The following is a 14,591-nucleotide window of genomic DNA, read 5'->3' on the forward strand; positions in this document are numbered from 1 at the left end:
TTGGGGGGCTGTCAGTAGCCCTTTCTCCATAGCAGCAGAGGGATGGTGGTGTCACAACTGCAGGTTTTGTGCTCTTGGTATGTGAAAGTATTGGGATGACCTTGATTTTATTTGGTTTAGTTTGAAACCAAGTCTTTGCTTTCTCCTCAGGGTTTTCATCTCAATGGGACCTGTGAGAGAACCATTTTAACTCAGCTTTTATTAGGCACCAAAGGGGCTACTTCAACCTTTTATCAGTAGAAGAAGCACTGCATGTCAGACTTACTGAAGGCCTCTATTAAAAGTTTGTTTTCATTTGAGGTTTGTTTTTTCTTTTTTTCTGGTAGCACTGACTACGCCCACATTTAAACCTTTCAAATACTATTTGCAAGGTTGGTTGTTTGGGTTTTTTTAATCTTAAAGCTTTTACTGCTTTACTAACTTTTAAAAACCGTTTGTCATTCTGTTTGACAACTCTTTAGTCTCTGCATGTCACCAAGAACTGTTTGAGTAGTAAATGACGGTTCCAAATGTAAGAGCTTCAAATTAATGACTAGTATGAAGCAGCAGAATGGTAGCTAAAATGAATTAAAATGTATCTTGTATTGTCAAGTAGTGATTAAAGAAGTAGCTGAAATTATGACCAAACGTGAAAGGAGGTGGAATAATTTATTAGTGGTCTGTTCCCTGCTCAAAAATTTAAGTTCTCTCAGCCTAATGAATGAGTGGTATCCTGGATACTCTGGTTTCAGCAGCAGTATCTCACAGATAAGGGTTACTCACGATTTGTTTTCATTTAGGTAACGATTAAAGCTGGTTGAGTATAAACTGACAGTGGCAAACTGATTTTCACCCCCACTTCAGCCCCCAAGGTTGAGCTGTCAGTGGTGAACGTCAACATTTCAGGAGAGGTTCCATCTCAGGTGTGCGCTGCTCTTGGTGAGCATGAGGGTTTTGTGCTGTGTGTGCTCATCACCCCTGAAAAATAAGAGAATTTTGGGTGCCTGAGTGGATCTGATTCTACTTATGGTCACACAGTGTATTCATCAGCTGTCCTGTTAGATACATTAATACAAGTCTGTGTAGAAAGCTGAGTATGTTTTAGCTAGCAAATAAAGGAATCAATCATGTTCAGCCTTATTTCTGGTGTTTTTTTATGAGCTAGAGCTTTTCTTTTGCAACTTGGTCGTCTTCTCACCTCACTTTTGTATTGCAGCTATCATGAATCCTTTCAAATGGAATTGCTGTCTTCATTTTAAACAAATGAAAGCATATTTCAATGTTTATGATTTGTTGAAGCGGACAATTGGCAGAGGGAGATTGAAGTTTTGGGTGTAAATTAGAAGAAGCTGGCAGGCAAACTGCCCCAGTGCAGAACCCAAAGCTGCAGTAGAGGTAAATATTCACAGAAAAATATAAATGGATTGTTCGCTACTCTTCCATTACATCCATAAAGATTTAATCAGCTTCAGGTGAGATTTTACCCATTATAGTTTTATGGTAGTGGTTTAAGTAATCAGGCAGGGCTGAAAATGAGACTTTAAATCTTAGATACTATATGACATTTCAGCCTTCCAGGCACAACATTTAATTATAGCAGCCAGAGTTTGCTTTGGCTTTAATGAACAGTTGTGTCTGTATAGACCAGTTGGGCTTAAAGGAATTCACACAGCTGCCCCAAGCTGGAATAACGCCTTCCATGGGAAATCTCTTCAGCCTCTGTGGCCTGCTGTCAATCTGTGACTGCAATTCCTTTGTGTGAGGGACAGGAATAAGTGATGTGGTGGCTCTGAGATGTGATCTGGGGTGAGGTGTGGGAGGGAGCTGCTCTGCTGTTGTCTGCCGAGTGCCCTTTAGCACCAGAGCCCTTTGGTGACCTTTGGCAAATCACGTAAGCTCTCTGTACCTTGTTTTCTGTGCAAGGAGAATTTGCCTTCTTCACAGTAGTGTTTTGAGACCTAATTAAGATTTTCCAAGTGCTTCCAGAACCTCAGATGAAAGGCATGCACAGAAAGCATTATAATTAACAGGAGCTTATCAGCTGAGCTTTACAGAATTAATTCTCGTAAATATAAAACTAAATGCTTTGTAAGAAGCTTTTCTGTACGTTCCATCCCTAAAAAGCATCATTTGTGGATATGATATTTTGAGATTAGTAAAAAGAAATGTTTATTTTCTCGTACTGGAATATTCTTCTGAGTGCTGTCATGCCTTATTGTGTTAGGGATCTTGAGATTTGGGAATCTGTGCATCGCTCCAGGATATATCCACATAAGGAGAAAAATTGATTAGACTGTGTTTGGAGATAGTTTCCCACTTTTGCTATAAACACAGGATAGTTTTCAAATAATTTCTATTTCTTGAAGACAAAAAAACCCTCAACAACTTAAAAATTAATCAACTTTACTGCTGCTTCCTGTGGATTTTCTTTTTCTACATTTGGCATATTCAAGTATGAGAGGTGGAGCTGCTGATGACTTTTAAGGCTGTTTTGCTTACTCCATCTCTATGGTAAATGCAGGAGTGACTGGACCTACATCAGAATTGGGATGGCTGTGTGAGTGGTGTTGGAAGGAAGTTGTGGTTCATGCTGTACCAAGGGTCTGCTGTCAGTAGTGGGTAGTTACAGCAAAAAAAAACACCCAAAAAACAAGGAATAGGAGTGGTGGGTGCAGTCCCACTGCTCCATAATACACACCAATGAGTATTGAGTGTTTGTGCATCAGTGAGCTCAAAGTGATTCTTGTCCTTACTTTAATATCAGCACAAGGGCCCAGTTCCTGCTCTAGACAAACACAGAATTTTATAGATTGGGCCCAATACATGATGACTGTGATTAGGATTATTTACTCGTAAAGATTTTGTTTCCAGAATGGATCTGATGTGCAAATGTTTTCAGGAAGCATGCAGTGGAATAATGTTCAATGATCTGGGTGGTCTGCTGGGCAGGGCTGGTTTGTGTTTGCCTATAAAATCTGTCACCAGGCGTTCTTCCACAGTAGTCTGTTGTCTGGTAGGAAATGTATGTCAAGCAGAATGAATATTATTATTCGTTTTGGCTTGTCTCTGTTTTTAAGGATAACTGGAAAGGAGTCTGTGTGGTGGGACACTGAGACCATTTGTCACAATGCTTTTATTGTCCTGCTCAGCTGCAGTGTAGCATTCGTTTAGTGCTCTCGGAGCGTGGCATTTCCGTTTGCAATGCAGCACAAGGGAATTCTGATTTCATTTCCTAGAAGATTTTGGCAAAATTAGGAGGCAAGTAACTTATCTTTGTCATATTTTGGCTGGATATTTTCTCTTCTGTTTTCTATTTTTTTTTTTCCCCTTGGATCAGCATAATGGAAAACAACTGCAGAGGCAGTGCTGGATAATTTGGTTTTTAGGTTAGGTGGTGTTCAGAAGCAACAGGCATTGATGATCCAGTGATGATGCAGACACAGGTACTTATTCACGTTATGCTGTGATTTATCACAGTATTTATCACTTATTTATCTGTCTTGAATTTACCACTTTGCTTGCAGAATTTAGGCATGGCTTGGCCTGTCTTAAATGCAGAGACTGTGCCTGGTTAAAGCACTATTGGTTTGTTTAAAAATGAACAGAGAGATGTAGAGAGGGTTGGCATGGTAGAATGGCATGTGCTTACAGTCATTTCCCAGGTGTGCAGCCAGGGCTAGGAGCATGCCAGGAGGGTGGATGTGATGGATAAGGAATGTCCTCTTTTTCCAAGGATCACTTTCCAGCTCCAAGGTCTGTTTCCAAGGGTCAGTCTCAGGCAGAGCAGTGGATCTGCCTGGCACTGGATCCACAGGTGGAGTTCCTTGGTGAGAGACGCCGAGACACTGCAGCCTGAGCGGTGCTTGTGGATGTGCAAGATCTTTGTGAGCAATGAATTTGACTTATTTCCTTTCCTCTCTGCTCAGGACAAGTCGTTCTGGATTAATGATTTTGTTGTGCCCAGCAGTCCAGGGTGAGACAGTTGTATCCTCAGGAGGAGGAATTGGTTTCCCACAGGGAGAGCAGCACCACCAGAGCTATGCCTTTGCTGTGGGTGTGTCGTGCCCATCTGTCCATCCCGCAGCATCAGGAGCTGTGCTTGAAGTGGCTCAACACTGGGGTAAACAAACAAGCAAACCTTTACTCATCCAAGCACACATTTATATAATTAATGGTTCAATGCATTGCTTTGTGCAACTCAAGGCTTGTTTGGATAAGAAACATTCTTTCAAATTTAGTTTCAGTAGGTTTTGATAGTTAGAATTCAGCTCTAGCCTGAATTCAGTGTGTTGATTCTCATTTTTCCAGTTACTGTTGTAACATGTTTACTTATTTTGCCACTTTATCATGGCTAATGTAGTTGAACCAGTACAAGCCCAAGGGTGAAAGCAGCCATCTTAGTAAAAATTGATTTATTTACTCTACAACAGGATATGTTCTTTGTATCTCAATGATGCAAAACTGATAGAGCTAAGGTAAATCAATCTTCCACTGCAGGTTAGGCCTCAGGGTAGAAAAAACTAAAATATTTGAGAAATGGAAGCAGCAAAGGAATATTTAACTTCTTTGAAGAAGTATTTTAACATTTATGACACTTTCTTTGTTACCAGATTCTTTTTGCATCCTTCAGAATATCTGAGGTATCTCAAAGATTATAAGGTTGTTTCAAGCACTCCTGGACTAGCATTAATATGCTGAAATTGAAACAGCAGAAAACAAAACGCCCAGTGAAATACAGATTATTACCTTCAGAGGGGTTAACGTTATTTTTAAGGTCTCCTTTATGCATTCAGTCACTTAGAACCTGTCAGCACATCTTTTATGAGCAGTTCCACTGTGTTAAGCTGCACTCTTGGTCACTTTTATTTTTTGTTATTTATTTGTCTGATTTATTTTTAACTGGAGAACGTTTATGGGAGTGACAGACAGTGGAATTTTCTTTCACTCACACAGTAGCATGCAGGAACAGCACAAAACATTGGGAAAAAAGGCAATAAAATCATAAGAATGAGACTGCAGCTGGATAGATTGAACCTATAATGCTGGGACTGTTATTGTTTTATTTGAAATGCATCAGATTCTAAGTTGGTGATATCCTCCTGAATTAGCAGCCTTTCTAATGAACGGAGAAAGGTTAAATCATGGTCTTGCAGGGACATAAAGCTTTGTGTAGATGGGTGGAAGGCTGCTGATTGCTTGGAGAAATGGGTGATATGAATGGATGGCACGGAGCTGCTGGTGGGGACGACAAATTGATGAAAAGCAAAGGTTCATTGACTTAGAGGCTGCCTGGATGATTTATGTTAAATTATGGTGAGTGCAGCTGGGGCACGTGTGAGACATTTTCCTTTCAAAACATAAATGAAATAAACCATTTACCAGTTGAGTTGCATTAATCAATTGTGAACCATTTGTTTATTCAGTTCTGTTTTGTAGCACTGCAAATAAGATGGGTACACATACACAAATAAAGGCAAAACTAGCCTAACACACAGTGATTCATATAAAGCACCATTTTAATTTGAAAGTGCAGTTGGAGGATATCTTACATGTCAGAAAATAGCTTTCATTATCTTTTTAATTGATTGCACATGTAACAGGTTCTGACTTTTTGGCAGAGGATTTGTTGGCTTTCTTTGCCTCAGATTTATGCTACATCCTATTACAGTGTAGAAAATTGGAATACTGAAGGATTTAAGAGGCTTGTTTTCTGTAAATTCTTACTCTTCACTACTGAAAAAAAATTGCCATAAAACTGCACAGACTGTCAGAAATGCTGTGAAATATAATGAAATACCGTTTTCTTTTTTCTTTTCTTTTTTTTTTTATTAACTTAACCTATGGAGTTAAATGAATCATAGAGCAGCCTGGGTGGGAAAGGACCTTAAACATCATCTTGTTCCAGCCCCCCAGCCATGGGCACAGAAACCTTCCACTAGACCAGGTTGATCAGAGCTCTATCCAACCTGGCCTTAAACACTTACAGAGATGGGGCAACCACAGCTTCTCTGGCCAACCTGTTCCACTGACTCACAGTGCTCTTAAAATGAGAAGAATGGTTCAAATACCTACAGAAAAGTTATGAGGTATTGAAGAGCCTTTTAATAAATGTCAAGAATGGAAACTTTACATCCAAAGCATGTATCTGCAACAGAATCTGGTAATGCATCCCCTCTTCAAAATTCCCTGTTCAAAATTTACTGGAAGCAGACCCCAGAGATTTGTGTGAATGGGAAGAGATATCCCAAGAGCTGTGAGTTCCTCTGTGAGGAACCTCCACTGTAAATGACTGTTTCTGTCTGTGGTGTAGTGAAGGCTGTCCCATGGAGTCTGTAAATCCAGACAGACTCCCCTGTGCAGACAGGGATAGCTCTGGGATTAAATCTGCTGCTGAACCTCATCACATTGGCAGTCTCAGCTGCCTGTGTGAGGTCTCGTGCTGACCAGGAAGCCCTGGATATCTGGCATGGGATTCTCAGGTCTAGTCCTGTGGGTAATTTCCTTTTCTCCTCTATGAAAGCTCTTTGAAAGCATCTTTCATCTCCCCAGTGTAGGTAGGAAAATTGTGCTCATTGCCTCTTTGCATGTGGGTCAGTATATTCATGGTCAGGTGCTTTGAGCCAACAAGCTCTGTCTTTAAAGTGTCAAAAAATCCATTCTGTGTATAATTTGCTGTCACTCCTATTTCTAGACTTCATGAAGTCAATAATTTTGACAACCTGACACCAGCCAGGTACACTACTGGAGAAAATGTATACACAGGAATGTTACTGGTTTTGCATGGTAAAACAACTTATTAGACTTTCATGCCTTTTAATTTTATCATTTTTCTAATAAAAATGTTATTTTGTAGTGAATTGACAGTTCACTACATGTTATTTTGTAGTGAAAGTGAGCTTGAGTTTATAGCAGACAAATTTAAGAAATATGGTGAACCAGGAAGCTGCTAGACAATTTTCTGGTTCTTTCAACAGTCAGACTGTATTTCATATCACAGTTTACATTACAGATAATGTTAAATAGCATATGGTTACATTCTTTGAATTAAATCCTAGTTCTTCCTAAGTTAGCGATAGAATTCACATTGATTTCAAAATCATACTCATTGCCTGATTCATAAGGAATATTCTTCAAAAAAAGGAAAGGTATCCTTGGGAGAAATTTCAGCCTGGAAAAAGCAGGAATACAAGTTGTCACTGGAGTCTTGTGGAGACTGGGGGAAAGCAGAGAGTGAACAAGCAAAGAGTAACAAGAATTAACTATTTCCTGCTGGGCAGTTTAGCATGGCCAATAGAAGCTCAGAGCTCAGTTCTGAAGAGCTGGTTGTGATTCTGCAGCTCAGCTGTGGTTTCTAAGCTCTCTCAATCCATCTGTTGTAAACATGACAAATATTAATTGCTTTCTTTTTTTCCGTATTTTTTAATTTTTGGCCTACATAGAGATCAGAGAGAGATTTGGTTGGCTTTAAACAAGCAAACTGATGCAACTGGGTTTGTGACACTCTGGAACTACAGAATAACAGTACTGTAAATTATTTCATGTGTTTTCCCTGAGCTCATTCCATCCAGCTTTGTAATTAGGTCCATGAGGGCCGAATGCAGGCCAGATGAAATCACTTACATTCCACCTGCCTGCACTGGAGCAGACTTTGCACTATATATAATATGTGGGAGTAAGTGATAAGATCACCATGAATAGTCCCTCTGTTCAGTAATGATCATGGGGAATTCTAAGAATGTCTGAAGAGAAGCATCTTTCTTTTGGAAGGAATTTACTCCTAGCTTTAGGAGATTTAGGTTTCAAGGAGGTTATAAAATGCCTATGTAGACTGTTGTCTGTATTTTTATAAGCAAAATAAAAACCCAAATTGTTGCTGTTGAGCTGTTTCAAGTGGAGAATTTTTTCATCAGAATGATAGTATATTTAACTTGAAAAGTATAAAAGTATGCCTTAGAATTTTTCTGTGGCAAGCCTCACAGAAGTGAGCACAATCACAGGATTAAATATATGCAAGAGGAAAAGATCAAAGCCCTTCTGTATTGGGGTGCAACTTTACACAACCTCCAAGTGGTCTTGCTAGAAGTCCTAAGTACAATTCTTGTATAAGGCTTTGCTTTTAGAACACACTGAACTGACAACACAATTTCAATACAGGATGCTTTGGGCTGATCCTTTGTTTTCTTTTTCAGTTGTCAGTTAGAAAGAAGTAGTTGACAATCTACCTTTTTTTTTTTTAATTGTGTTGAGTAATTTTTAATAATCTTTAATATAAAACTTCACAGAAAATCATTATAAATAAGGATGATCCATGAAGTTTTATGTGACGTTTTATTAGAAAGAATTACAAAATGAAACAGTGTTAGCGTAAAATTTGAGTGAGACTTAATTTATGCACTGAAATTGATTAGAAGATTTAGGTGATGCGTTAAAATCTTTGCCAAAACTGTCTTATTAAATGAAATCCAAATTTCAACTGTTTACTCATGTAGTCCAACCACTTGGATGAAGGTATATGCTTATCTCTGCAAGTTTGCATATTTCCTTTATACATTATTCCTCTTTGTTTATTTAGTATTATTATCTGTAACATCTCTAAATACATCAAACTGAAAATGTCATCATAGTTTTGATTGTTTACACTGGAAATGCTTAACTTGATATTTTAAGATTGGAATTTCTTTACTCCAGTCCTGTGTTAAATGTCTGTATGTTTTTATCCAGTTCGAACCAGGATCACTTGACCATAGTGAGATCATGAATATTTGTGTGTGTTCATGAACTTTTCTCTGGATAAAAAGTTTCCAGTGCTGAAACCATTACCATTCAAATGATGTGAAAATATTCAAAGCTCATCTATCATGTATAAGCTCCAGCAGGAATGCTTTTTAAAATGGGAAACAGCAGAAAGTTTAGTGAGTTCCAGGAGTCCTGTGCTGCTACAGATGCATCTTGGACCAACAGAGTTAAAATTAAAATATAAATAGGACAGCACTCTGTGCCTGTACATGCACAACTGTGGATTCTCCTGGCTCTGCTGACCCTTCAGCCCCTGGGCCAGCAAGAAACTTAAAGCTGATTTAAAAAAATCATCACCTAAGTTTTTACAGGACAAAAATGGACACGTGCAACTCTCCAAAATCCTTTATTATGCTCCAAGAGAGTTATAATGAGAGTCACTCTATTCTTTTTTCCATTTATATCAGTGGTAGAAAAGGATATGGAGAAGAAAGTCTTTTTTGATCAGAGTTTTATGAAGAAAAAGGAAATAACAAGGAAATACTAAATGTAAAATATTCTACTTTTATTGAGATTATATTATTTTCCCTTGACTTTATTATGTTGTCACAACCTTTTTATACTCCCAAACTGTCCCCAACAAAAATACTTCATAAATTGCCATACTGGGGCCATCTTTTACAGGTTTCAGATTTAATCCTTAAGAACACAAGGTGAAGGTTTTGGGAATCATCACTTGGTATTTCTCCTTGCTATTTTTTCTTTGCAGTCCTTTACACAATTGTGGTAGCCAGATCATGCTGCCCTCACCAAGTATAAATAAATTTCCATTTCCTATTTCTGTTCTGTTTTTACTGCTTGCAGACTAGCTAGAGTTTAGCACTTAATTTCTATTCCATGTATTTATTTTCTACCTTTTGAGCACACAACTTGGGTCCATTTGCAGGAAACCCCTGTGCGCTCTGGCGCTTTCCCACTTTCCTTCGTGTGGCACTCTGGGAAGGACATCCCTTGAACCCTGCTGTGCTTGGGAGCCATGGAGAAGGTCTGAGGGCCTCCCTGGTGGCACCTTCTCAGTGTGGAGAAGGGAGTGCACAGTCCAGCTTTAATCCCCTGTTTTGGCTGATTGTTTTGGTGAAATGATTTCAGTCTCCCTGCTCTGCAGTGGAAGGTTTTTATCCCTCCTGAGTCACCGGGGAAGGGACCAGTGATGCCTCAGAAGCAAACAGTGGGTTCCACCAGGGTGAATGAGGCAGATACTGCTGTGATCAAAGGATTTTCTTATGTTTTTCCTTCTGTTTCTACCACAGCATGTTTTACAGAAAGTTTTTGTTTATTTTCTGTGGCAACCATAGGCTTCTGTTAGAGCATTCTGCTCATCTTTGCAGTTGGGTTGTGGTTATACGTTGATTTTTTATTTTTTTTTTCATGAAATGGCTTTGTGCATTTGGAAATCTTCCTTTAATATTCCAACTTGAACAGAGGAAATAATATAAAAGATTGAGTGCTCTGGGAAAGAGGAGTAATGTATAACGCTGTCATTTCAACACACAACCAAAATCTTATCAGATTCAGAATCTCAAAATTTGGAATACTCTCTTCCCTACATCAATTTGGACATGGTTTTTACTGCTCCTCTTACAACCCTCTGTTGACACCAATGTTCCTTACAAAAGCAGCTTGAAATCACAGCCTTTACATCCCTTAAAACATTAATCCCTTGTTCCAACACGTTGTAAAATGTCAACTGCTTGTTAGCATGATGCAATTAAAGCACACATAAGGCAGCAATGAAGAAAAAGACAAATGTTCTGGCCTGCATGAAATAGAAATGTGAGGATGCAGGTCCCTGTTGTGTTGCTCTGGGTGAAAAGTTTTCACAGCTTTCTAAGTTTGCTGTTCTCTCAGCTGTGCTCATGTTTCTGCTTGTCAATCCAAACCTTAACCCTAATCACTGAACCCATAAGAAAAAAGAAGGAAAGAGGCAGGGTTTGGTTGGGGTTTTTTCCCCTGTTAAAATAAAATAAAGATGTTGTAAAATGCTGGGAAATTGCAATGCTCAGCTTAAATTTTGATCCTTATGTAATTTCTGTGTTCCTTGCGTGATCCATTTATGTGGTTTGAAGGCACCAATGCAGGTGTTTGCACTTGGATGGACATTCCCCCCCACTTTCCCTACTGTTTTTTGCTGTGGGATTTTTAGGAATGTCTCAAAGAACCTGTCTTCTTCCTGCTGCCAGAATTAGGATGAGTTGATCCACATCATTTGGCCAGAAACACTTTGTGGTCTAAAACCTACCAAGACAACTCTCCAAGAAAAGAACAACAGTACTGCTCTTCCCTCTCCCTCTTTGCTGTATCCCCAGGTGAATGCTTGCCTTCTTATTTATCTTCCAAGTGGTCTTGCAGTCCTTGCATTAAGGCAGAAATGACTGCTCTGCCTGGAATTCTACTGCAGTGCTTCCAGTCACAATTTTATTTTTTTGCTACAGCAAGAATTAAATATTTCAACTTTTAGCATACTGTAGAGCTGACTACCCACACTGGACACCAGAGAGATTCTGTATTGTTGGCTTTGGCAGTTGCTAGATCTAAATACTGCTCCATTATTTTTTTTTATTGTGTTCTCTTATAGCAACTGAATGTTTGAGTTTATAGAAACAAACAGAAAATGTTTGCTATCCCCTCCCTCCAGGGTTCCTTTTCCTGGCAGTACTCTGGCAGTGCCATTCACGTGTCAGCTGTGTGTGGAGGGAGCCCCTTTGTTGTTGTGGTCTCTTTGCTGCCCAGGCTCCAGGAGCAAGGTTCACTGTGTGCACAGGTGCAGAGGCTGTGGTGGGAGCAGGACATCTCAGGGGCAGCTGTGCACTCGCTCATGATGGATTTTAAACTTGGCTTCAGCTTTAGCTTAGAGGTAGACGAGTAGAATCAAAGCAAAGGTGTGTCTTGTCTCTGGTATAGCAATGGTGAGAGGGGATTTATTCTGTGCCTGTCAGGGTGGGTAGCTGGAGTGCAGTCCGTGCTCAGGTGGGAGTGGGGATGGATCCTGTGCTGTCTCATCCCCTCTGGTACTCAGCTGTCACACTGGAAACAGTGTCTGGCAATTGTAGATTTTTGTTTTTCTTTTCCTGCGATCAGCATGATTGTTGGTGCCATTTCTGGCTTTGCTATGATGCTGATTTGAAAAAGGTAACAAGTAAAATTGTTTTAAATAACAAAGGCCTTAAACAGCTGTTCCATGTTGTAATTTCCATCTAGCTATACATTACTATCAAGTAGCAACTAATTAGCATGTATCTTAATAGTCTGAAGGGCCTGAGAACCATTCTCTGGTTTCCATTGTGTCTGGAAATTAGCTGAGTCCTGGCATGCTTGGTGTAATCAGCAGGTTTCAGTGTGAAAATGGTGATTTATAAATTACACAACATGGTTTAAAGCTCAGCTTCACAAAAATAAGAGAAATGGATTGCCTGATGTGCAGCAGGCCAGCTGTGTGATTGTACGCTCATTTCTGTGACTGCAAACTGATACTGAAGCCTGTTATTGTTTATAAAATTAATCATATACTTTGACGTATTATCCTGTAAGCATGCACAGAATTCCCATTTGGCAATCCATTTGATAGCTTAAGGAGGCCCTGGACTCCAGTTAGCACCATGTGATAGAATTAGGCTTCAGTGCCACCTCTTGTGAATTATTAGTAAATGTTGTCAAGCACCTGCTTATATATAAAAAAAATATATATATATATATATATAAAATACTTATATATACAAATACCAAAATAGTAAATAGAATATATAAATATATATATATAATATTTATATACACTATAATTTTTTAATTATTTTTTTAGTTAAGCAGATGATATCTTTTATCAGGCTGACTGCTGAGACCAGCCATTAAGCTTTTGGACATAGGCTGTTTTCCAAGTCTCTGAGAAATATCTCTGATAATGTCACTTCATCATGTGTGTGGTCTTGCTCCACAAAGATTTGCAGCGTTACGTTGGAGGTTCAGTTCTTTCCTTGTAAAAAGGTGACTGGAGATGATTTGTAAAGTTGTGGGAGGAAAAAAGAATTAAAGTTTATATAAAATGTTCCTTTTGTTGCTTGTTCTCACAGGATTGTTACTGGGATCTTTCTTTAGTGAACAAGGCTAGAAGGCTATTCCATTTTTGTGTCTTAATTTCATATAAACCTGAACTTTCTTCTTCAGAGGATGTTCACAGAAGAATGAGATGTCAAAGCCTGTCCTAGAACAGTTCTTAGATCCCTGACAAACGAAGCTGTTCTTATGCTTGACAGACTTGCTGCATGTTGCCTAATACAGAAGTCCATTTTATGCAGGACCAAAGTTTAGTTTTTTCCTGTTTACAGAAAAGTTTCAAGTAAGATTCATATTTCCACATTAGAGTTTGTCAAGCTTTGTTTGGAATCTGGGTATGAGGTAAGGCTTGTGTTGGTGAAGTCCATGGAAATGAGTGATACCGGTTGTCTCTGCAGATCTTTTTATACATCACTAGTGTTCCTCAGCTCTTATTTCAAAGTATTGCTTGTTCTTTCCAGGGATAAACAGGCTTCTGATAACTAATTCCATTTTTAAATAAAGAACCCAGAAAATGGTATAAAATTTTTGTCTGTGCTTCTGTGAAAAAATTTCAGGAGGTGTTAGAATGTCATGCAGAACACAAAGCATGGAGAATGTGAGTAACCCCTCTGTGAGATTGTTAAATCAGGTTGAGTTTGTGTTTGCCTTGTGCTTGGCTGATTTTGGCAGATGGTTGGCAGCAAGCTGGCAGGGATTTAACCTGTACTAGCCATGGGCAGTGGTGTCTTATCTAAGGGCAGGAAAAAGAGTGACAAGATGTTGCAGCTCCTTCTACTGACATGGTATGGCTGTCATACTCCTACAAACTCAGCTCTGGTGGGTTGTCTGTCCTGACTTTACATGAAGAAAGGGGTTTATGCCTTCATTTTCAGAATTGCTATTTTAATTAGACCTTTAAAGGTTATTTTTTTCCTCCTATCTTACAGCTCCATCTGCTGTTGGTGCACTTGATGATGGTTAATCTTCAGTTTTCTCTTAAACTCACACACGCAGCAAACAGCTGTTTCCATCTTTTGTGCACTCTTGGACTTCAGTACCTTCACTGTCCTCCTTGGTCTCCCCAGACTTCCCTGCTTCTTTTCTCTTGCCCATGATTTAGTGTAAGTGCTGTAAGCATCCCCAGGACGCTTCTCTGAGTGACAATTTTATTAGTTACTCAGCTCTCTTTGGGTCACAGACTGAAGACGGCTGCATGTGGGGATTGCATGGCAGATGGGTAACATCTGCTGGAAAAGTCTTCTTATCCGTGCACACGTCTAATTGTTATGTTCCTGTTACTGTAGCAAACTTGCCTTGATCATTGCAGTCTTACTTCACCAAATTGAAATAGTTTTGTGGGTTTTAGCCTCTGTATCTCCTGGCTCCTTGTACATCAAACATCAGCTTTCCTTTTGTACTTCCAAGGCTCTTCGCTGTGATTCCTGTCGCCCTTGCTCTGTTTCTGTGGTTAATAAGTAACATACTCTCACCCCTGACCAGTCCAGGGCTCAATCCTTTGTTGTTCATTTTTCCCATTCTCCACTCAAGACCTTTATACTCTTTTTGTGGCCTTTTGCAGCGACAGATGCCACCACAACACCTAAGAGCTGCCTCATTATTCTTCTTCAGTGCCTCATATAAAGTCTCTTTTTTGTGAGCAAGGCCCAGTTTGGAGGCTCTTGTGCAGGAAGTATTTCCTCACTGCTTCCAAGGAGCCTCCAGTTTAGCTGTGTGTATCTCTGGCAGCATTTCCCATGAGCTCTTTGGGATGTGGAATAACTTTGGCT

The 14,591-nt window shown here is 39.4% G+C and overlaps 1 protein-coding gene across 7 annotated transcripts in view; it reads left to right on the forward strand.

Moving 5' to 3' along the window:
• Positions 1–14,591, forward strand: part of PLCB4 (phospholipase C beta 4) — a 186,519-nt gene that overhangs the window by 51,099 nt on the left and 120,829 nt on the right. The window lies entirely within an intron of this gene.

This window comes from Pseudopodoces humilis, chromosome 3, assembly GCF_049639895.1.
Source record: "Pseudopodoces humilis isolate 2021_Gansu_Grassland_sample_001 chromosome 3, ASM4963989v1, whole genome shotgun sequence".
Taxonomy (NCBI): Eukaryota; Metazoa; Chordata; class Aves; order Passeriformes; family Paridae; genus Pseudopodoces; species Pseudopodoces humilis.